Below are 24,306 nucleotides of genomic sequence, written 5' to 3'. Positions count from 1 at the left end.
TTCCTCTGACTTATTTCACCTAGCATAATGCCTTCAGGGTCCACCCATGTTGTTGCAAAAGGCAGGGTTTCATACTTGTTTATGGCTGGGTAATAGCCCATTGTGTGTATACGCACACACACACGCACACATACCACAACTTCTTTATCTATTCATCCGTTCAGGAACTAGAAAGGTCTTTAATCTGAATCTTAAATTGCTTTTGCGTCATAAAGGAGAGGTCTGTGGTTGCTTCTCAGGCCCCAGAAAATAACATTTTATCCGTTAAAATCCACTGTTTTTCTGAAAAGAATTTATGCCATTTCCTGGGCCCTCAAAGCCTTTGTGAAGCTCCAAACATTTGGAAGACAGGTCAAGGTTTGCGGGGAGGGAGGTGAAATCTGAACACTGAGTATAAAAGGGCTAGAGGGGAGTAGAACAAACAAAAGTGGGTTTGGGTGGGGTGCTCAAGATCTTTACCAAGCAAATGCACTGAGGATGGGTGGATGGGAAATGTTATCTGGTGTTTTAGAAAGGGAGTTTTAAGTTAAGGATCATTTCTTTTAAGAGGCATAAATGTAAAACTGTAATTTAAATCACCTTCCAGGAGTGAATGCTTACAACCGATTCATAAGCAGAAAGGGATCAGAAAATGCCAGCCCCAAATATGCTACCTTGACATAAAAGTTATTTTGAGCTAAAGGCAGTTAGGAAGCAACAAATACAGAAAGAGCTCTCTGCCCTCCTCCTATCTGCCTAGAAGCAGAGCATAAATTTCCCCTTGTAAAAGTGTTCCTCCTCCCTTCTCCCATACCAGGAAAAGGAAAACCATCTTTAGCAACTGAGACAGAAAGTCACTCCCAAGATGGGTCTGCATAACAAACCTTACTCAATAGCCTTTATCTTCTAGTTGTTTCTCCCATATATTTTGTTGTTGTTTAGTCATTAAGTCTTGTCCGACTCTTTTACAACCCCATGGACTGCAGCCCACCAGGCTCCTCTGTCCACAGGATTTCCCAGGCAAGAATACTGGAGTGGGTTGCCATTTCCTTCTCCAGCCCATATATTTTACCTTCTCACAATTTACTGGCCTCTGGAATCCCAAACTCCTTTTTCTTTGTCTTATCATTTTTCCACAAATGTGTCACCCTTTGTTAAAATGGAATATAAACCCCTGGATCTAGTGCCTGTTGGAGTCTTTACTCCTTTTTTGTGAGGACTCCATATTCATATGTAAGAAATCTTTTGTCCTGTCTCATGTCAGTTTAATTAGCAGGGCCCAGCTACTGAACATAAAAGGGTACTGGAAAAGTTTCTTCCTCCCTACAATGTTTTGTTGGGTGCTAGAGAAACAGCTTTTGTCTTGAGTTTTGGAAAAGAATACCTTTAGTTTTTTCCACAAGTTCTGGATTTTGTCTTCCTCTCTTTTGTTTTGTGTGTTAACCTTGGTGGTTTCCTTGATTTTTCCACCAAGTGACATCTGCATGATTCAGATCAGCCCAGGCTTCCCTGTACCCAACCTTTGGGATGATTGATGATGAAGGAAATATAAAGATTTTGAGACTTAGTATTAAGGTGAATTTACTTCTAAACAAAAAAGGGAAAACCTGACTGAATACAGCAGGATTAGGTTTTATGAGATGGAGTCTTCAAACTATCAAATAATAATTCAGAGACAAGTAAAGTATTGAGGACTACACAAAGGAGAGCAGCTCCCATGGAGGCCCTCTCAGACCAAAAGCAAGGGTGGGATTTACAAAAGAAAACCTAGAAAGTTTCACAAAGAATGACTGGTTGAACAAGACCAAGCTTGTCAGTTTAAGATTGGTTCATGGTAATGAAGCTGGGCACAGGCCATTTACTGAACCCTAAGTCTGGTTGTGGTTTTTAGGAGCTGTGTTTACCCATTAAGTCTGTTATGTTGACTCCAGATAATGCAGTTGAGTTATATATAGATTGCAGGCACAGTTGCATCATCAAGCCATTTTTCTGCTGATTTGGACCAGCTTTCCAGTAAGTGGTTGCTCAGTTCCTTTTAGTGGGGCCCTGATCATGCACTGTCTTGTGTGTGTGTGAGTGGTGTGATGTGTGCGTGCTCAGTCATGTCCGATTCTTTGCAATCCCTTGGACAGTAGCCCACCAGGCTCCTCTGTCCATGGGGTTTCCTCAGGCAAGAATACTGCAGTGGGTTGCCATTTCTTTCTCCAGGGGATCTTCCCAACCAAGGGATCAAACCCACATCTCTTGCTTGGCAGGTGGATTCATTACCCTGGAGCCACCAGGGAAGACTACTTTGTTAAACCCAGGATTTGTCACTGTGATCAGAAACATCTCCATAATTAACAGTTGATGGTGATAGACATTCTTTGCTTGACCAAACTTCAGTCAGGCTCCTAAACCTTCTCCTAGGCCTATCTGCACACTTGTGTAACAGAACAGAACCCTATGGGGCCTTCCTGGGACAGGCCTCCCCCCCACATCCTCTCTGAAGTACCTAATTAATAGTATTTGATGCAAATTTCCGAAGTTGTTTTGCAGATGTGAAAACTCCCCACCAAATGGAAGATGTTAACTACTTGAATGACCCTGAGCACTCAGCCCCATGCCTCCTGGAGTCTAAGGACTGGTAAGTTCACCACTGTGACACTTCCTTGCGACCTCACCAACAGAGAATTGTGCGATCCTATACTGTGTAACACCACCCCCAGCCCCTCACCTGGCTTTTAAAAATGCTTTGTGGAAATCCTTATGGGGAGCTTGAGGCTTCTTAGGGCACGAGCCACCTCATCTCTTCACATAGACTTGCAATAAACCTTTCTCTACTCCTAACCCCCACGTTTCACTTTGACCTCACTGTCCATAGGACACATGAGCCTGCATTAACAATTTCTTGTAGAATCTACTTTTGGCAACAACCTTCTAAGTCAGTTAACCAGAATCCCCTCTGCTCGGTATCTGATCATCCTCAATATATGATCACATTCCTCATCTTCCATCATCCCCCTGGTGATGTCTGATCATCTTGGCCTGTCTTCAGTAAAGAATCCCGTTAGGTCAATTTAGCTAGAACAGCCCCTTACCCCTGATGTTTTCTCTCAATAATTTTCCAGCCACTGAACCCCACCCTGCTCCTTGGTGTAAATTCCCACGTGCCCACCATATTTGGAGTGGAATCCAATTTCTCTCCTCCAGTGGAAAATCCTATTGCAGTGGTCCCTATACCATCATGAGGGTCTTGAATACATTTTTCTTTAACAATAATTCATATCTGAAGGGAGAATACATTAAGTGGACAAAGTAAAAAAGACTGTGTCTTGGGAGTACCCCAGACCATCCCCAGGTTTGATGATTCGCTAGAATTCATAGGACTGTTTTTTGTTTTGTTTTTTTAACTGGAGGCTGGTTTTTTAACTGGAGGCTGGTTTTTTAACTGGAGGCTGGTCACATAGGCGGCCTCTGCTTACCATGTATAAAAATTCTAGATTCTTGGAAGGAAAGCAGGTTTTCAGCATAAACCACATTGTTTGTACTGACTGTTTGGGCAGAGTGAGCTAGTCTTATCAGCTAAGAGTGGGAATTCTCTCCAAAATCTAAGTTCCCAGATGTCAGTCAATAGCCAATCTTATAAGCAGGCTTTTCAAAGGACAGCAGTCAGGCCTGCTATGTTAACTCTTTTTGAGCACATATCCTTATTAGAAATCATTCCTTATCATGCTCAACTTTTGTATTAGGACATCATGGAGAACACAAATATTTCTATAAAAGATTTACCAATTTTAGGGACAATATCTACTTCTCCACTTATGTTTTACAAAGATTTTGTTCCCTGGATTAATTTTTTCTGTCAGATCTCCCAGACAAGAGATCAGCAAATTATGGCCTGTGGGCTAAGTACAGCTTGCCCTTGCTTCTCTAAATAAAGTTTTATTGGAACACAGCCATGCCCATGATTTATACATTGTTTGTGCCTCTTTCACACTAGAAGGGCAGGTTAGGATAGTTGTGACAGAGACTGTATGGGCCTCAGCCTAAAATATTTACTATCTGGTCCTTCAGAGAGAAAGTTTGTTAATCCCCATCCCAGACCATAAAAAGTGCAAATAATCAGCTATCTCGTAAAAAAAAAAAAAACTACAGGAACAAAGTTAAAAGACAGATTTAGATAAACAGAATTTTTATGCAGAAACATGTTCTTTATAGTTTTATCTATCCCTATGAAAAATTAGAGACAGCCTAGAAGTCCAACAACTTTTTATTTTTTTTTAGTTCTACCACTTTATTGCTACCAACCCATCTCCCTCCACCCTCGTGCATACATGCTCAGTCATGTAACCCCATGGACTGCAGCCCGCCAGGCTCCTCTGTCCATGGACTTTTCCAGGCAAGAATACTGGAGTGGGTTACCATTTCCTTCTCCATCCAACAACTTTTTAAAAGATAAGTACAGTGATTGTGACAGAAAATTCTCACAATCTATTACTAATTGATCAAAACAGAACATAACATTTTGAACACACACTATAACTTTATTTCTATCATCACTAAAATCTATCATCGACTTCCCTGGTGGTCCAGTGGCTAAGAATCTGCCTGCCAATGCAAGGGACACAGGTTCGATCCCTGGTTCGGGAAGATTCTACGTGTTGCAACTAAGCCCATGCACCACGATTACTGAGCCCTTGCACCCTACAGCCCATGCTTCACAAGAGAAGCCCACACACCGCAACCAGAGAGGAGCCCGCACCCGCCACAACTAGAGAAAGACCAAATTCAGCAACAAAGACCCAGCATTGGCAAAACTAAATAAATACATTTTTTACAAATCTGTAATTAAAAAGGACAAATAATGACCTCACTGGGTTGTTGGAAGGGTTCAGTTCAGTTCAGTCGCTCAGTCATGTCCAACTCTTTGCGACCCCATGAATCACAACACGCCAGGCCTCCCTGTCCATCACCAACTCCCAGAGTTTACTCAAACTCATGCCCATCAAGTCGGTGATGCCATCCAGCCATCTCATCCTCTGTCGTCCCCTTCTCCTCCTGCCCCCAATCCTTCCCAGCATCAGGGTCTTTTCCAATGAGTCAACTCTTCAAATGAGGTGGCCAAAGTACTGGAGTTTCAGCTTCAGCATCAGTCCTTCCAGTGAACACCCAGGACTTATCTCCTTTAGGATGGACTGGTTGGATCTCCTTGCAGTCCAAGGGACTCTCAAGAGTCTTCTCCAACACCACAGTTCAAAAGCATCAATTTTGGGGGGCTCAGCTTTCTTCACAGTCCAACTCTCACATCCATATACGACTCCTGGAAAAACCATAGCCTTGACCAGACGGACCTTTGTTGGCAAAGTAATGTCTCTGCTTTTTAATATGCTATCTAGGTTGGTCATAACTTTCCTTCCAAGGAGTAAGCGTCTTTTAATTTCATGGCTGCAGTCACCATCTGCAGTGATTTTGGAGCCCAAAAAAATAAAGTCTGACACTGTTTCCACTGTCTCCCCATCTATTTCCCATGAGGTGATGGGACCAGATGCCATGATCTTAGTTTTCTGAATGTTGAGCTTTAAGCCAACTTTTTCACTCTCCTCTTTCACTTTCATCAAGAGGCTTTTTAGTTCCTCTTCACTTTCTGCCATAAGGGTGGTGTCATCTGCATATCTGAGGTTATTGATATTTCTCCCGGCAATCTTAATTCCAGCTTGTGCTTCTTCCAGCCCAGCGTTTCTCATGATGTACTCTGCATAAGTAATAAGCAGGGTGACAATATACAGCCTTGACGTACTCCTTTTCCTATTTGGAACCAGTCTGTTGTTCCATGTCCAGTTCTAACTGTTGCTTCCTGACCTGCATACAGGTTTCTCAAGAGGCAGGTCAGGTGGTCTGGTATTCCCATCTCTTTCAGAATTTTCCACAGTTTATTGTGATCCACACAGTTGAAGGCTTTGGCGTAGTCAATAAAGCAGAAATAGATGTTTTTCTGGAACTCTTTTGCTTTTTCGATGATCCAGCGGATGTTGGCAATTTGATCTCTGGTTCCTCTGCCTTTTCTAAAACCAGCTTGAACATCTGGAAGTTCACAGTTCACGTATTGCTGAAGCCTGGCTTGGAGAATTTTGAGCATTACTTTACTAGCGTTAAATGGGATGTTTAAGTGCATGGAAGGCATGTAGTAAATGCTCAGTAATGTTAACTGTTACTGTTTCTACACAAATATATAATCGCAGACTGAGAAGAAATACAATGGAAAATGTGGTGCTATAAGAGAGGATGTAGGATCCATGCTGGGTTTTCAAAACAAAGGATTCCTGTCATCCAGGATGCCATGATGCTGACACAGAGCTTTAGCTTCTAAGAGGCTTTGCCCTCAGAGTCCAGAGCCACCAACCTTGAAACAGGCCACAAATGAACACCACAGAAAAAACTGCAGACACTCACTGATACCAGCAGTAACACAGTTCAAGGACATAGCTCGTTATAGTTTACAAAGTACTTTCACACGAAAAAGACTCATGTAGGTACAACAACAAACCAGTGAGGTAGATAGTATTCAGGTTCTCAGATGAAGTGACTGAGCTGTAACGACTTCTTTAGTGTAACCCAGAAAAGGGAAAGACTGAGATTTAAACTTCATTTGTCCATATGTCCAACTTCAAAACACACATTTCCCCCATGCCCCAGACATAGAAGTCACTCTGCCTCCCCTTCCTGTCCCTTGGAATCTGGGAAGGAAAGCAGAGAGTGCAGTCTAGACATCTTACAGTGCATGGGCCAGCCCCCAGAGCAAGAGCAAAATCTAGCCCCAATGCCAATAGTTGTTGAGACTGAGAACCCCCTGCTATAAACTAACAAGACTGGTGGTAAGGATGGGTGAAATGAGTTTCATTATTTTTTTTATAGCTTAAGTATTTGTTGTTCAGTCACTAAGTCGTGTCTGACTCTTTGCGACCCCATGGACTGCAGCATGCCAGGCTTCCCTGTCCTTCACCATCTCCTGGAGTTTGCTCAAACTCATGTCCATTGAATCGATGATGCCATCCAACCATCTCATCCTCTGTCATCCCCTTCTCCTTCTGCCCTCAATCTTTCCCAGCATCAGGGTCTTTTCCAATGAGTCAGCTCTTCGCATCAGGTGACCAAAGTATTGGAGCTTCAGCATCAATCCTTCCATTGAATTTTGATTTCCTTTAGGACTGACTGGTTTGATCTCCCTGCAGTCCAGGGGACTCTCAAGAGTCTTCTCCAGCATCATAGTTCGAAAGCATCAATTATTCACATTTAACTTTTGAAACTGTCCCATGGCTTTAGTTGGCTGCACTGCCAATATCAATTTCTCATCCCCACTCCCTAACTTTTCCCTTCAACAGCCATCAGTTTCTCAGGGGTGGAGCATTTGAGCAAAGCTAAGCCGATAAGTGCACTCCATCTCTCTATACAATGATTGGTTAAAAGGTAAGCATGTGGCACAATCTAGGCCAATCAGAGTGAATCTTAAAACTACTCCTGGGAAGGCAGCAAGTTCTCTTTCTCCTGCTAGAAATGAAAGAAAAAGGAACCATAGGTGTTGCCTGCAGCCATTGTGAGACTGCAAGAGGATGCATCTTTGGGTTGAATGACTTTGCAAAAGGCGGAGTGGAGAGACAAAATCCTTGCTGATGTACTTAGGCCACTGGATCAAGGCTCTCCAAAAGCCAACCTAGTCTGTAAACTTTTTGCTTGCATGGGTTATTAATTCTGTCATTATTTAAACCATATGGAGTTACATTTTCTATGCTTATAGGCACAGAATGGAATTTGGGTTTATAGTTTGACCTAATAGCCATAATTGACACATGTATGTAGAACAACTGAAAATCATCCCCCTGGTTTTCTTCTTTGAAATACCTGCCTCAGGGTGAATGTGAAAATCATGTATTACTCTAGCTCAGTGGTTCTCAACACAGGCTGCTACATACTGGAATCACCTGGGGAGCTTTATCTTTAATTGAAATATAGTTGATGTACAATATAATGTGAGTTTCAGGTGTACAACACTAGTGATTCACAATTTTTAAAGGTTATGCTCCATTTATAGTTATTATAAAATATTGGCTATATTCCCTGTGCTGTACAATATATCCTTGTTAGCTTATTTATTTTATATATAAAACAGACCCTGATGCTGGGAAAAACTGAAGGGCAAAAGGAGAAGGGGGCAGCAGAGGATGAGATGGTTAGACAGCATCACCACTCATGGACATGAATCTGAGCAAACTCCAGGAGACAGTGGAAGGACAGAGGAGCCTGGTGTGCTGCATCCCATGGGGTCACAAAGAGCTGGACATGACTTACCGACTGAACAACAACAACAAATCCCCTCTCCCTAGCCTGCCCTTCCTTCTCCCCAATGGCAACCACTAATCCTCAAGATCCGTGAGTCTGTTTCTGTTTTGTTACATTCATTAATTTATTTTATTTGTAAGTTCCACATATAGCTGGGAGCTTTAAAAGCTGCTAATGCCCAAGCATCAAAGGAAACTATAAGCAAGGTGAAAAGACAGCCTTCAGCATGGGAGAAAATAATAGCAAACGAAGCAACAAAGAATTAATCTCAAAAATATACAAGCAACTCCTGCAGCTCAACTCCAGAAAAATAAATGACCCAATCAAAAAATGGGCCAAAGAACTAAACAGACATTCTCCAAAGAAGACATACAGATGGCTAAAAAACACATGAAAAGATGCTCAACATCACTCATTATGAGAAATGCAAATCAAAACCACAATGAGGTACCATTACATGCCAGTCAGGATGGCTGCTATCCAAAAGTCTACAAGCAATAAATGCTGGAAAGGGTGTGGAGAAAAGGGAACCCTCTTACACTGTTGGTGGGAATGCAAACTAGTACAGCCACTATGGAGAACAGTGTGGAGATTTCTTAAAAAACTGGAATTAGAACTGCCATATGACCCAGCAATCCTACTGCTGGGCATACACACTGAGGAAACCAGAATTGAAAGAGACACGTGCACCCCAATGTTCATCGCAGCACTGTTTATAATAGCCAGGACATGGAAGCAACCTAGATGCCCATCAGCTGGGAGCTTTAAAAGCTGCTAATGCCCAAGCCACCTCCAGAGATTCTGATTTAATCAATCTAGCGCTTGGCTTCCTGGTCATGGGATTTTTTAAAGCTCCACAAAGGTACAGCCACAGCTGAGATCCACTGGGCTTCATGCAGCATAGACTCTTCTAAACATCATTCAACATCCTCTTTATTCTGCAGGCTGACCAATTTGTTCTTAGTGATTTTTGTATATGGTTTTCAGAACTTTTAGAGATTTTCTGGAGCACAAATTTTCATTAGTTACAGATGAGACTAAATTTCATGGTTTCCCAAAATAAAACTACTTATTACTTTACACTTGCATAATGTTTCTGATTAGAAAAGACTCGATGTGGGAACTGAAGTTTCATATTAGAGCAAATCAATAGACCATGAGACAGAAAAATGTTCAATGACCACCTCTCTGGACACCTGAGAGAGAGGTAAGTTCCAGGGCTATTAAAGATAGGGACTGTGAACTAAAAATCTGTTTTTCTTTTGATCAAATTTATTCCCAAATATCAGAAATAGGGACTATTCCACTGGCTGGAAAATCTGTGACACCTCCTCTCTCTCAGGCCCAAATCCTAGGATATTATAGGTGCCACAAAACCCAAACTGATCAAGGAATTTACATTCATCACCTTGATGCAGCATAAACTTAGGGGTCTTCTTGCATCTGAGGATCACACTATGTAGAAAAATAATTCCAACTGGTCACAGGATAAGAATTGAAGACTTCAACAGAACTTTATACTGACACTGCAAGACCTCAAGGGTTACTCAGGAAGAGGAGCCAGACTTTGGCTAAGTCTGTTTCCTTTTGTTTTGACAAATCCAGTTCCCATCAGAGTGAAGGTGCATATGCCCTCAACTTAGACTGAACATGTGAAAATGCTGTAGCATCAAGGGCTGCGGAAAACTGTTGGCTCCACTTAGAACTACCGGGTTCCCCTGAGACCAGGAACAGGTCTCTCCCTGTTGTTGGTTGCCTCATACTAGGTTCTGTTCCTTCCTTGCAAAGTCAGTCAGATTTCCTCAACACTTAGATCAGAAAGGCTCTAGATTTCATTCATCCAGAATGCAGTAGATCACAAAACCAGGACAGGTAGGAGAAAAGCAAACTGGCATATCCCCCAGTTCAGCAAAATATAGGAATTGGCTGATGAAGGAAAAAGTTAACACTTAAAAGAATTTCCAAATGCTCATTATGGTAACAAATAGTTATTTGTTATATTTCTCTTCTTTTCCCCCCCTAATTTGCTGCTCTTGAAGGATCCCTCCTAAATGCTATTTTTAATTCTCCGTAGTAGTTGATAAAGGTTATACACATTCTTGTGGATGGATTGAGTGCCATCATAGCACTATCCAGATAGGCTTCTGCTCATTTCTGAGGTAAAAGAAACATTGACTTTATCTTTCTTTTTTTGAATTAACTTACTTGGAAATAATTTCAAATTCAAAACTTTGTCAAAATAAACATTGTACAAAGAACCCTGTATGTCCTTTTCAGGATATACCTGAATTTAACCAGATTCACCTATTCTCCGCACTTCCCTCTTTGCAAATTTCATACGTCATAGCCCTGGATCCCTAAATATTTTAGTGTGTACTTCGGAATGATGGAGATGGTCTCTTACATAACCACAGTACAGTTACAGACTGATTGGATGCCAGACACTGGGTCCATTGTTAGGTGCTGGATTTAAGTAATTTTTGTGATATTCTCTAATTTTTGGTAAATAATTTTGTGCTTTCCTCTGGGATGCAGGTAAGTTACTTGGAAATAATTTGATTCTTTCCAATTTTGCTTTTCAGCTTTGTTAGGCTAGACCAGACCAGAGTAGCCTTTAGGTTAGGCCTAGTTTATAAGCCCAATAGCGATCTCACCATTGGGCTAATACATTTCTAAGTACTCTGCCTAAGGCCCACATAGTAAGAGGGTTCTCCAGCCTGGCTGCTGGGAAGATGAACTGTTCCCAAGCCTGTGCAATCTCCAAGAAGTCTGCCATCTGATACTTTTGGAAGAGAATTCCCCTGGCCTCAGGCAGTTTCCTTAGAAACTCATGCACAGATCAGCACTTTGGGGGCTTCCCTGGTAGCTCAGTTGGCAAAGAATCCGCCTGCAATGCAGACCCCGGTTTGATTCCTGGGTCGGGAAGATCCACCAGGCTACCCACTCCAGTATTCTTGGGCTTCCCTTGTGGCTCAACTGGTAAAGAATCCGCCTGCAATGCGGGAGACCTGGGTTGGATCCCTGGGTTGGGAAGATCCCCTGGAGAAGGGAAAGGCTACCCACTCCAGTATTCTGGCCTGGAGAATTCCATGGACTACAAGGACACGACTGAGCGACTTTCACTTTCACTTTTCAAGCTGATGATTCAAGGGAGCCCCTCTGCAGACCTCCAGTGTTCTATCTCCATGCAGCACTCTCCTATCTGGTCCTTTGCCCTGCGAATCCTGGCCACGGTGGCCTCTCCAAATTCTCAACTATGTCTCAACTCAGAAAGACTGGGGGCTCTGTTTGCATTTCCCTCTATGCGCTGAGGTTAGAAACTTGCTCCCGACAGTAAGCAGGGGCAATTAGAGGGTTCACCTTGTTTGTTTCTCCGCTCTTAGGGATCTCAGTCCTGTGCTGCCTGTTCCAAAGTCTGTGAACCATCATTTCATTTTATCTGATTCTTGAGTTGTTTAAGGTAGGAGGGTGAAGCTGGTCCCTGTTACTTCATCATGGCCAGAACGATGTTTTTGTCTAATCTACTGTCCATATTTCAATTTTGTCAGTTGACCTAATAATGCCCTTTGTAGTATTTTCACTTTCCCCATAGTATGGTGTTCAGTCTAGGCTCAGATGTTGTATTTGGCTGTCATATCTTTTAGACTCCTTTAACCTGGAACATTTCACAGCGTTTCTTTGTCTTTTATGACACTGAAAGAATATTGCACCACTTCCTTTTCTGTGTTTTGTGTCTGGCTGATGTTTCCTCAGGATCAGATTCAGATTATACATTTTCAGTCAAAATACTGCCTAAATGACATATATCCTTTTTGGGGTATCACCTCTGGAGCTACATGATGTCCATCTCTCCTTCACCGGTTATGTTAATTTTGGTCACCTGGTCTAGGTGTTGTCTACTTTTTCCATTGTATAATTACTATTTTTTCCTTCCCCAGCTACTAGTGAATAATCTCTGGCAATATACTGAACAACCATAGAAATATCCTGCCCATCAAAATTTTCTTTAAATTTAGTATCCATTGATGATCCTTGCCTGATCAAGGCTAAATGATAATCTTCCAGCTCTAGGACTTCCTCCACATTGACCAGGCAGTGCTTGGCATTCTATTAATGTGTGTGTGTGCTTAGTTGCTCAGTCATGTCCAACTCTTTGCAACCCCATGGACTGTAGCCCACCAGGCTCCTCTGTCCATGGGGATTCTCCAGGCAAGAATACTGGTGTCCCTATCATTTTTCAGATCATTTCTTTACTTCCTGACACATCGTGATATTCCACACTCATCTTCAATCAATTGTGCTCCTTCCCTGGAGTCAGCCAGAGAAACACAGTTTTAAACGGTGAAACGAACCTCTGATATACACAACTGGCTTTCTTCAAGATCTTAATCCAGGGAAAAAGAAAAAGTTCTCTCCGACAACCACGTCATTTAAACTTGTGTCCTATACTGTTTAATCAGGCGGCACAATAATTGAAGGCACGATACACAAAGCTGCCTACAAACCCACTAAAACGGAAAATATTTGGAATATAAAATGAGTTATACCCTCTTCTATCCATAAAAGTTACTCACAAGTCAGTTCACATATAGTTAATTTACTTATCATTCTGGATCACCGAAGTTTCATTTATTAGTTAATATACTTTACATTGCACTTCATAAGCATCCGCTGTGTTAGATAACACAGTTAAATAACCCAATTTCTTCATCTTTTCCAGTACCCATGCCATTCACTGTGTGGCTTTACACCTCTTTCCATCAAAAGGCCAAATATACAAGCTCAGTCCCTAAGTTTCAGTTGAGCCATGTGGCTTGCTTTGATCAATGGTAGATATATGACACAGGAGAGGCTTGTAAAAGTGCTTCTGCAACGGGGCCTGTTCTCATGCAATCTTGCACCCTGCCATTTCCATGAGAAGGATACATCTGGGTTAATCACCCTTTTCCAGCCCTGCTGGGATCAGTCAATGTCCCAGGCATGTGAATTCAGCCAGCATCAGCAAAGCTGCCCAGGAAGCCCAGCCTAGATTAGCTAAACCCTACAGATCTATGAAAAATAAATATTTATTGTCATATACCACAGAGGTTTGTGATATTTATTATGAGGCAAATGCTAACTAATCTATGAGCTAATGTAATACTCAAATATCCCTCACTAGGTAGGTGGAATGGATCTCATTATCCTCACCACAGATGTGGAAGTGAGATTCAGAAATCAAACGATCTGATGATAGTCACCTAGCAAGTAGGTGGGAGAACAGTATCTTGGAACCTCGGTCTTCAGAGTTGGATTTCAGGGCTCTTCCCATTGCATCTCTTAGTAAAGCTGCTTTTGGAAGAATGGAATTTAAGGGCATTCCTGTGGAGTCACATGCTTAGTCAGGGGGCCCTTGACAAGTGGTTGTTGAGCTGCACTCTTCAGCTCGACCACCTAAGACTATAGCTGCTTTACCCTTCCTGCCTGGAAACCACCAAACTTGGGGCAGAGGGCAGAATGGCATGTGTCATTATAATTGGTCATAGTAGTAGCCAGTTCCCACTCCAGTACTCTTACCTGGAAAATCCCATGGACGGAGGAGCCTGGTAGGCTGCAGTCCATGGGGTCGCTAAGAGTCGGACACGACTAAAGCGACTTAGCAGCAGCAGCAGTAGGGCCAGTTAATTTTCTGTCCCCAAAGCTATAACCATTTGAATTCAACTCACAACTTAATACCAACTTAAAAGTATATCCATGTTCTTTTGAGTAAAGGACTCACTTCATTTTAAAACAACAACCAAACAAAATAAGAATTACAGAACTGTAATTAAAGGCTAGAGTTGGATAAAGCAGGGTTATTACCTTTTCTTAATATCTTCCCACAGGGGAAAAAGAATTTTAAGTTCTTTTTTGTACCACCACGAAAGAACTAAAATTTTCTTTAGCTTAGAAAGTAGCAACAGGCAGTGCACTAGGTGGTCCTGTGGATGTGTCTCTTGCTATAACAGTGTTTGTTTGGACGGAACAGACCCAGGGACGTCCATCACTCCAGCCTCCAACCTCTTTTCCAGTCACAACCTTCAGAATCAGCCCCTCGGCTACCCTCAGCCACCCAGACCACCGATTTTTACCTTGACCTCCTAGATTCGTCAGAATGACTCCACCGAGGTGGAGGCCCCATCCACCACCTGGTCACCCTGCATCTGTGGGCCTCACACACCAACCTCTCTCTAGGCTTCTGTTTCCACCGCGATCACGTGGCTCTGGAGCGCGGTGGCCACTTTGTCCACGAACTGGCCCAGGAGAAGCGCGAGGGCGCCCAGCATCTCTTGAAAATGCAAGACCAGCAAGGCAGCCGCGCCCTCTCCCAGGACCGCAGGCGCATCTCAGGCTGAGTGGGGTCAAGCCCAGGACGCCGTGGAGGCCACCGAGTTCCAGGACAAGCATCCGAACCAGGCCGTCATGGACCTGCAGGCCTGGGGCTCTCCCCGCGCAGCCCCCACCTCCGTCACTTCCGGGAGAGCCGCGTCCTAGGTGAGCAGGTGAAACTCGTCAGGAAGATGGGCGACCACCTGACCGACCTCCGCAGGCTGGCTGGTCCCCAGGCGGGGCTGAGCAGGTCTCTCTTCCAAGGGCTCACCCGCAAGCACCACCAGGAGCCGCCTGAGGCCAGCGGGCTTGGAGGAGCCCCTCTGGTGTCAGAGCTTCTGCCCGAAAGCCCCTCTCTGCAGCCACGAGGCAGATTTTTAACCACCCCAGAGCCCTCTCCCAAGCCTTGCACCAATGAAAACAAGAAAGCTTTTTGCAGGGGGCGGGGGGGAAACCAAGAATCACATTGGTTCAGAATGGACATCAGTTCAGTCACTCAGTCGTGTCTGATTCTTTGCGACCCCATGGACTGCAGCACACCAGGCTTCCCTGTCCATCACCAGAATGGACATAGATGCCCATTGACAGATGAATGGATAAAGAAGATGTGGTACATACACACAATGAAATTTACTCAGCCATAAAAAATAATGAAATAATGCCACTTGTAGCAACATGGATGGACCTAGAGATCATCATACTAAGTGAAGTAAGTCAGAGAAAGACAAATATATATCACTTATATATGGAATCTTTAAAAATTACACAGAACCAATAAATTGGCTAGATCATATTAATCACAGGGATACTTATTAAATTACAGACAGCTGGACCCTACCACAAACCTCCTTAAAAATAATATCCAGGGAGGGAACCTGGGATTTCTTATTTTTGATAAGAAATCAGGTGATTCTTATGCTCAGCCAAGTTTGCATTTAGCTGATGCAGAGACAGAGAAGTGTTATAAATTGTGATTTTTAAAATGGTTACTTCCAGTTCTGATGCATTAAGAAAATCACTCATCTTCCCTGGACCTCAGTGTTCTCATCTGTAAAACTGTCACTGGACCAGATGCTGTCTGGAAGAGACAAATAAGAGCTAGAAGACTAGAATGAAGTTTGAAAGTATCGGTTCTCAATCCTGGCTACATACACATTAGAATCCTCTGAGAAGCTTTTGGAAGTGAAGAATGCCTAAGTACCACCCAGAGTAATGCAACAGAATCTCTGGGTGTGATTCCAGATGTTGCTAATTTTAAAATCCCCCCATGACTTTAATGAACAGCTACGGGTATAAACCTCTGCTCTAAAGACTGCTGTCATCGAGCAAGATGACTCTGATGAGTCTCCAGACTCCTATCTCCTTGTCTGTAAACTGGGAAGCATGGGCTTTCCTGGTGGCTCAGTGGTAAAGAATCCGCCTGCCAATGCAGGAGACGTGGGTTCAATCCCTGGGTTGGGAAGATCCTCTGGAGAAGGAAATGGCAACCCACTCCAGTATTCTTGCCTGGAGAATTCCATGGACAGAGGAACCTAGCGGGCTACAGTCCACAGGGTTGCAAAGTCAGACACAACTGAGCGACTCAACGACAACAAACTGGGAAGCACATCACCCACCTTATGCGGCACACAGCTCCTATTTATGGAGTGTCTACTGTGATGATGCTAAGGAGTCTTGATCTACATTAAATAATCTGCTATAACCCAGGATGAAAACTCTCAGCTTAATGAAGGAAATTCAAAACAAATGCACTGCCAGTGCTGAAATCACTGTCCACAATAAGAAGAACCAGTGGACATTTTTGTGATGGGAGACATGTGTGCCGGGATTGGGGAAACTCACTAAAGAGAGCACTCCGAGAAAGTGGTTCTTTCTAAAGTGAATTTCAGGACAGTTTTCATTGGCACTCAGTGTGAGGTTGGTGGCTTTCCAAAGAAAACTCACCTGGTGATTGGTAGGCAGGGCAGACAGAAGACAGGGTAGCAAGGGGACCTGTGCTCTTGTTGAATTACCCTTTTTGAATGGGTTGGCCTATCAATTGATCACCACATTCTTTACTCATCTTCGGTTCCTTGAGGGATCACAAAAGCAGAGAAAATGATGAGAAGAAACAGCTGGGAAGTGGCATCTGACCTTCAAGGTTTAGGAAGGAAAAGGCCTTTCTTGAACAGCTGAATTGAGTGTTTTAACTCCCCTGGTGGTTTAATTGTGCACAGTTTTCGAGGGGGAATGTTCCTCATCATCCACAGACTGAGTCCTGGAGGCTGACTCAGCTTCTACCACCTGCAGAGTGGTCTTTTACTGGGTGGTGACTTTTCCTTCACTCCTGAGAAAGTTGTAAGGTAGGTGAAATATATCTTCCTGGCCACACAAGTCTCTGGTCTTTTTCTCACTTCCCTCAAACAGCCTATGCTTTCTCTCCTCCCTCAGAAAAAAAAAAAAAAAAACACCACACAGGTTCTCAGGAATGATTTAAAGTTCATCAACTGTTTTAGAAAGTTCAAAGACCTTCTGAAACCCGTCCGTGGTTCTCCTAGTAAAAAACTTTGGGACTTCCCTGATGGTACAGTGGATGGGAGTCTGCCTATCAAGGTAGGAGACACAGATTCGATCCCTGGTCCAGGAGGATTCCACATGCCTGGAGCAACTAAGCCCATGCACCACCACTACTGAGCCCCAGCCCTACAGCCTACAAGCTGAAACTCCTAAATCTTGTGCACCTAAAACCCGTGCTCTGCAACAAGAAGCCACTGCAATGAGAAGCCTGTGCACTGCAATGAGAGGGCAGTCCTGACTGGCCAAACCTAGAAAAAGTCCGCACGCAACAACAAAGACCCAACACAGTCAACAATAAACAAAAATTTAAAAATTAAAGCAGCACATATTAAAATAAAAAAAAAAACTTTGACTCAAAATTTCAGGTATCAAGGAGATACCAGAGGAGAGCTGTTTTTTGAGCCAGGAACTCTAATGTTTCACTGCCAAACAAACAAGTTTGGGTAGCAGATCAGGAGTTCGGTTTGGGCATATTAAATTTACAATTCCTATTAGGCAACCATGTAGAGATTTTTAATAGGAAATTTGATGATATAAGTCTGTAGTTCAGGGGAGAAGTCCAGGCTGGAGATATAAACTGAGAAACCATCTATGTTTTAAAGCCATGAGCCTAGATGAAATCACTGAAGTACTGACTGTAAATAGAGAAAAGTGAGGGAAGGAGTGAGTTCAGGGACGGTCTGACATTATGAAAGCAAAATGAAGCGCAGAGAACATACACTGAAAGAGCAAATACTGAGTGAAGATCAAAGAAAAATTATTAAAATAAGCAAAAATTCTCAATTGTGGAATAAAGCTGAAAAATTGGGAAATTGTTAGTGACTGTTATCAGGCAGATGAAATTAAAAGGAAAATCTCTGCTAGTATGTTTCTGAAAATCTACTTTCTAAAGATCTAATGATGTTTTTGTTTGCATCTCTCCTATTAGCCAGAGACTCTACATATTAATTTGGTCCAATGGAAATTTTAGAGAATTAGCAAGATAATTTGGGGCCAACCATAAAATTAATCGCAGCAAAACACAAACAAAAAAGTTAAAAGTCACATCGAATCATTTGAGCTGTCCTAGAAATTAAGATTCGAAGTGTTTTGTGGTTTGTAGATCGCCGCTTCATTTCTCCAAACCCAACTGTTTTGTGATACCATGGGGTCATGATGCTTGTTTGTTTGTTGTGTAGTAGCTAACTCGCATCCAACTCTTTGCAACCCCATGGACTGTAGCTGACCAGGCTCCTCTGTCCATGGGATTTCCCAGGCAAGAATACTGGAGTGAGTTGCCATGCCCTCCTCTGGGGGATCTTCCCGACCCAGGGATTGAACCCAAGTCTCCTGCTTGGCAGGCAGATTCTTTACCGCTGAGCCATCAGGGAAGCCAAGGATGCTACTAAACGCCCGACATTGCCCAGGACAGTCCCTTGCAACAATGACAACAAGCAGAGGCTGAGAAACCATGACTCAGGCTATGATTATTTATCTCAAGGAGTGTATAACGGAGCAATAAAACCAGAAAAACATCCAATTTCAGTAAACTGATAAAAAGACACACAAGTGGGGAAAGGTGGAAGGGGAGAGACAGTTCAAGAAAAAAGAAATATGCAGTGCAACACTTACGGGCTCTGAGAAGTTCTTAGATCCATGAAACAACTAGTAGATGTGGCAGGACAGAATGATGTAAGAGGCTGTGGGAGTGATCTCCGCTCATATAATCTCACAGAGCTACAACATTCCCTGGGATTTGCTTTATTGAATCTGGGACCTGATCACAGGGTAACACATGAAGTCTCAACACGAGTGATGGAGGATTAAAACTGGATGAGACCTGGATCCCCAGTCGGGGAACTAAGATCCCACAAGAAAAAAAAAAAAAACTGAATGAGACCAACAAAAAATGTCTCATCACCTTCTGCAATCTGTGATGTCTGCAGAACCAAGGCTCTGCCTGGTCCATCTAATTCCCTGCAGCAGGGAAGAGGTGGTAAAAACCTAGACCTAGACCTCAGTGGGTGGAGAACAGACGAGCTGACTACTGTAAATTAGGTAACTTTTCTTGCAATTAGTTCTCTTCCTCCTCCAGCACGTCTTAATCTAGCCATGGGTTTTCCCAGCATGTGCATCTGTATGGAGTTGCTGTAGGGGATAGCAGCAGTTGGAATCCTTATACTCATGCTTGTGCATATGTTTTGAAGACTTCAAGGATGGTGTGCACTGCGAAAAATTTCAAAAACCTTCATCCAGTGGAAAGACCGGGCAATTAGGGAGCTCAGGGGTAGGGGGTGGCTGAGCCATGAGAAGCCCTGGCAGGCCAACCGGAGCTCACTGGGACACACGCACGGCTGGGCCCAGAGCCTCAGCCAGTGCACATGTGGCCAGACTGCCTTGGGGGTCGTCCCCCTGAGGAGTAAGGCGAGGATCGCACTCTCCACTGTCGGCCTGGTGGACTGTCGCAGCTGACAAAACCTCACGTGAAACCACCCATTTCGCTTGGAGGCAGAAGAGTCTCATGTGTCCATGTGGGCGGATACGTTACATGGCACACTCTCTGCATCATCGAGAACGATGGCCGAATGCTTCCACTTCTCTGCAGCCACAGGTGGAGCCCATGCTGCCAGGGCCCTGCCCCTGCCCCCGCGGCACTGGCATCCTGGACACGAGCTCTGAGCTTCACCGCAGACGCTCCTGACGCTCGCTGAGGGCATCCCAGCCACGGTAGCACGGCAGCACTCGTGTGTGGCAACCCAGAGGGATCGGGAATCCGGCCCCCAGGACCGTCCTCGGCCGATGAGAGAGAGGAGTGGATGATATGCATCCCAGCTTCTGTGCCTCTAGGTAGGGCCACCCGACGCTCGTTCGGCACGGTCTCCCCAAGCCCCGCAGCAGGCACCAGCTGTCCCCAGCAGCCTTCTGCTCCTGACTGTGCCTTTTATCACCTCCTTCCTCAGTCCTGACTCAGCTGCCCTTCCCCTGCCCAGAGTTTCTCAGGATGAACTCCAAGTAAACTCCTTGCACTCGAATCCTCTTGTCAGGGATGGCTCCTGGGGACCCCGCCCGAAGACACAGTCACCACAGCAATTGAGCCTCTAGTCCATCCCAGAGGAGAGGGGGCAGATACACCTCTCTACTGAGAGAGGGGTACCCGGGGACATCAGCTGAGGGGCCGAGTGGGATCAAGCTCATGGTTTACAGAGCAGGGGACCTCAGGGTTCCGAACCCAGGGAAAGATAGGCGCCCCCCCCTCAACAGTATCAGGCAATACCTGGAGCCATGTTTTGTTCTTCCGACAGGGATGAAAGCTATTGCCATCTAATGGATAAGGCCAGGGATGCTAGCAAGCATCTTGCGGTGCCCAGGAGAGTCCCCCCTAACAAATGTCACTAGCGCCAAGACTGAGAGCCCCTGGCAGAGAACACACAACAGTCAGAGGACCTGGCTCTGGGCAGTTGGCTCATCCCTAAAAGCAGGGGGCTGGGCAGGGGGTCCTGAAACCAATCACCTGGTGATACCAAGGGATGACTTATACACTTGCCCCAAGACAACTGACATGCCAGGAGACAATGATTCCTGTCCAGTCCTGAACAAGGGACATACTTCAGGAACTCTTAGTCAAGGAGTTATTAGTCCTATTTCAATAGATTCTATCTACTGTAATATGTAATTATCATAATTGCTATTGGTCAGAAAAACATTTATTTTATAGTAGTCTGTAATTCAGGAGTTTCACCAATTGATTTTGGATTCTTCTCAGTTGTGACTCTTCAGAGTGAATATCCTATTATCATTATGTCTAAATCTAAACATCAAAAGGTTTAAAAAAAAAACAACTTGTTCAAAAGGCTGGCAGATTTCAAGGCAACAATATTAATAGAAAACAATGGCCCATAAAGTATCTAGGACTCAGTCATATCCTTCTAAACCATCCCTAGGACCGTAGCTATGGTCTACAGTTAGAGTAATCATTTAAACTGTCCTGCCAGCACCAGGAACAATAGTTCTCAACCCTATCAGACACAAACCACCTTTTAAAACAGTTTAATCCTGAACTGCAATTGGTAGACAATATAACTTAGCTACCACACGCTAAAAGCCCTTTCTGAAATAGCTAGGGAAATAAAAGAATGTCATGTTACCGTGCACATCTCTATGAAAAGCATCAGGCAGATCACGGGAAGAGTCATTGAAGAATTCTGATGCTTGCGCCAAATACAGCAAGTGTCCCTGGAGTCAAGAGGTAGGAACTGAGTATGTTAAACTGGCGATGGACAGCAGGAGCAGTCCTGCCCTTGGGAACAAATGACTCCTAAAACAGTGGGTAAATTTTGGTGACATGATCGCTAAGGAAAGATACGACCACTTTTCATGACCTTCCCAGCAACTGATTACCATGAAAATTGGTGTGTATTAAAGCCGTACAAAAAAATGATGGATGTTTACGTTGGCCACTTGTAGTTTGGGATGCTTGCTTTCAAGGTTACATGAAGAGGGCCTGTCGCCACCCAGCAGTTGGCACAAGTGCGGTTTCAGACCCGGAAGTGCTGGCTGCAGGCCGGGCGTCCAGGAGGTAATTGAATGATGAGACCAGAATCTGCGACCTGCGCATGTGCACCTAGGGGGCGCTGTGCCGGGGGTGCGGGGCATGTGGAACCGCTTCCATCCACTTCCGGTCCATCTGCAGGAGCACGAGGCTAGACCAGCGCTGGATTTCCCCAAATCGCAGGTATTTGGCACGATGCTTGTTGGGGGGGTGGCGGGGGCGGGTTTCTTGGTGTTCATTTTGAGGTACGCTGCTCACTCCACAGTGGAGTGGCTGCGTTTGCAAGACTGCACATCGATACTTCAGGTAAGAGATTTCTCTCGGTTTGTCGCCCACTTACATGTTTTCTTCTTACAGGGTCCCCATCTTGTACGATAATGCAACAAGCTCCAGAGCAAGCTATGGATCGTGCAGAGTATGTCATTGCAACTGCCCAACAAAGACCGCCGAAAAGGAAATACTCCACAAGCGGAGAGATGTCTCTCCAGGAGAAACTGTATGACATTTATGTTGAAGAATGTGATGAAGAGCCTGAGGGTACGGAGGAATTAAGAAGCAACGTGAACCTGTTAGAGAAGCTCCTTAGGAGAGAGTCGTTGCACTGTTTGGTGGTCAACTTGTACCCAGGAAACCAGGGCTATTCCCTGATGCTCAAGGGAGAAGATGGATCACTTTCAGAGAGCATTCGACTGCCTTATGAAGAACGGGAATTTCTCGAATATTTGGATGCTGAAGAATTACCTCCTACTTTGTTGAATTTCCTGGATAAGTCTGCGGTTAACGTTTTTCATCAGGGGTGTGTCATAGTAGAGATACGGGACTACAGGCAGTGCAGTGCCGGGGAACCTCCGCGTTACCAAAGCAGGCATATTCTCTTACGTCCCACCATGCAGACGTTAGTCTGTGATGTAGAGGCCATAGCCCGTGACAACCAGAACTGGACTGAGGAGGACAAACTTTTGCTTGAGAGCCAACTGATCTTGGCTACAGCAGAACCACTGTGTCTTGATCCTTCCATATCTGTAGCCTGCACTGCAAACAGACTGCTCTATAACAGGCAAAAGATGAACACTCTTCCCATGAAAAGGAATCTCAAGAGGTTTTCTGTGCCCACTCTGAATCAGCAACAGGAGCAACAGGAGCTATCCCATTGTCCACCTCCTCCTGAGCTAAGAATCCCGACTTCTTGCAAAAATATAAGAGAAAGTAAAGCAAATCAACTGTATGACCTCAAAATTTCTAAAGCAGGCACTCGAGTAGATACGGGGAAACAGAGACCCTTTAACTTGGCTGTCCCTTCTCAAGTGGATGTGCAGAAATATGCTAAAGGGAAGAAGTCTGTCAGATATGAGGAGTCACAACCAACCCAGGAGGTACTAGGTGATCCTGCAGTTGGATGTGAGGCTGCCTACCAATCCCAGGCAACAAGGTTGACCGTCAGGCAGCCAGCTGATGAGTCACTTGCCACTGGAAATGGGTCTGAGAAAGAAGCCACAAGGGAGAGAGAGCCGAGTCTGCCCCAGTCCTCCACAGATGACCACTTCAGGAGTTTCCTGTCCAAGCCACAGGCTGATGCTGGGAGAGTGGTCAGTCAGTCTGAGCAACTGGTCCAGAAGAGCACCCAGTGTCCAGTGCAGACGTCACCCAGCTCCAGTGGCTCAGCCTGTCTCAGGCAGCCTGCTCCAGGCACACGGTCAGCACAGCCTAGGATTGCGTCCATTCCGTCCTCAGTGCCAGACTGGGGAGCCAGACCTCCACCCCCACTCAAGAGCCCAGAGAGGAGCTCCTGCGGTGACAGCTTTACCTCACAGCAGGCGGGCAGCTCTCAGGCCCGCCCATCTCCTGGCCCTGCTCCTCAGCCACCCAGCCTTTCCCAGAGATCGTCTGTGCCGCTGAACAGAGGAAGCTCGCTTCCTGCAGCCTCCCTGTCCATCATAGGCGCATTACAAAGAACCCCGGACGTCCGGGTCACGACCACTGCCCCTGGCCTGAAGGTCATCAAAGTAGTGGGCCCCTTTTGCCGTAGCCAGGCCTCAGGGAGAGGGTGTGCCCCTAGGGCCCCCGCTCCCGTGGGGATCCAGCCGGGCCAGCAGCGCGCAGCTCAACCACTGAACCTGCAGCCCGTAGCACCACCGGGGCCTCTTCGACCTGCTTCTCTTCCTTCTCCTCCTCCTCCTCCTCCCAGAACAGGTCAGGTGCTTTTGAAGGACGCTTCTGATCTGAGGCTCTTTACTCTGGTGCAGCCCCCCCAGGGGTCGGTGGTGTGGAGCAGCCAGAAGTTGGCCTTGCAGCTGCGCCTCTACCCGCTGCCTCTCCAGCAGCCCTCGCCGCGGCCCTGCCCCGTGAGTCATCTGCAGTTGGTGGAACAGCCTTCAGGTATACAGGCTCCAGGGGCAGAGACCCCACGGGCACAGGCCTCAGGGCCACAGATCCCAGGGGCACAGACCTCAGGGCCACAGACCCCACGGGCACAGACCCCATGGGCACAGACCTCAGGGGCAGAGACCCCACGGGCACAGGCCTCAGGGCCACAGATCCCAGGGGCACAGACCCCACGGGCACAGACCTCAGGGCCACAG

At 45.1% G+C, this 24,306-nt stretch overlaps 2 pseudogenes; one reads left to right on the top strand and one right to left on the bottom strand.

The window, feature by feature from the left end:
- Window positions 1-24,306, bottom strand: part of LOC110143438 (transcription factor SPT20 homolog pseudogene) — a 55,101-nt pseudogene that overhangs the window by 19,461 nt on the left and 11,334 nt on the right.
- LOC110143437 (transcription factor SPT20 homolog pseudogene) lies at window positions 22,105-23,945 on the top strand (annotated as a pseudogene).

This window comes from Odocoileus virginianus, unplaced genomic scaffold (genome assembly GCF_023699985.2).
Source record: "Odocoileus virginianus isolate 20LAN1187 ecotype Illinois unplaced genomic scaffold, Ovbor_1.2 Unplaced_Scaffold_4, whole genome shotgun sequence".
NCBI classification, from domain to species: Eukaryota; Metazoa; Chordata; class Mammalia; order Artiodactyla; family Cervidae; genus Odocoileus; species Odocoileus virginianus.
This window is presented reverse-complemented; position numbering and strand designations above follow the sequence as displayed.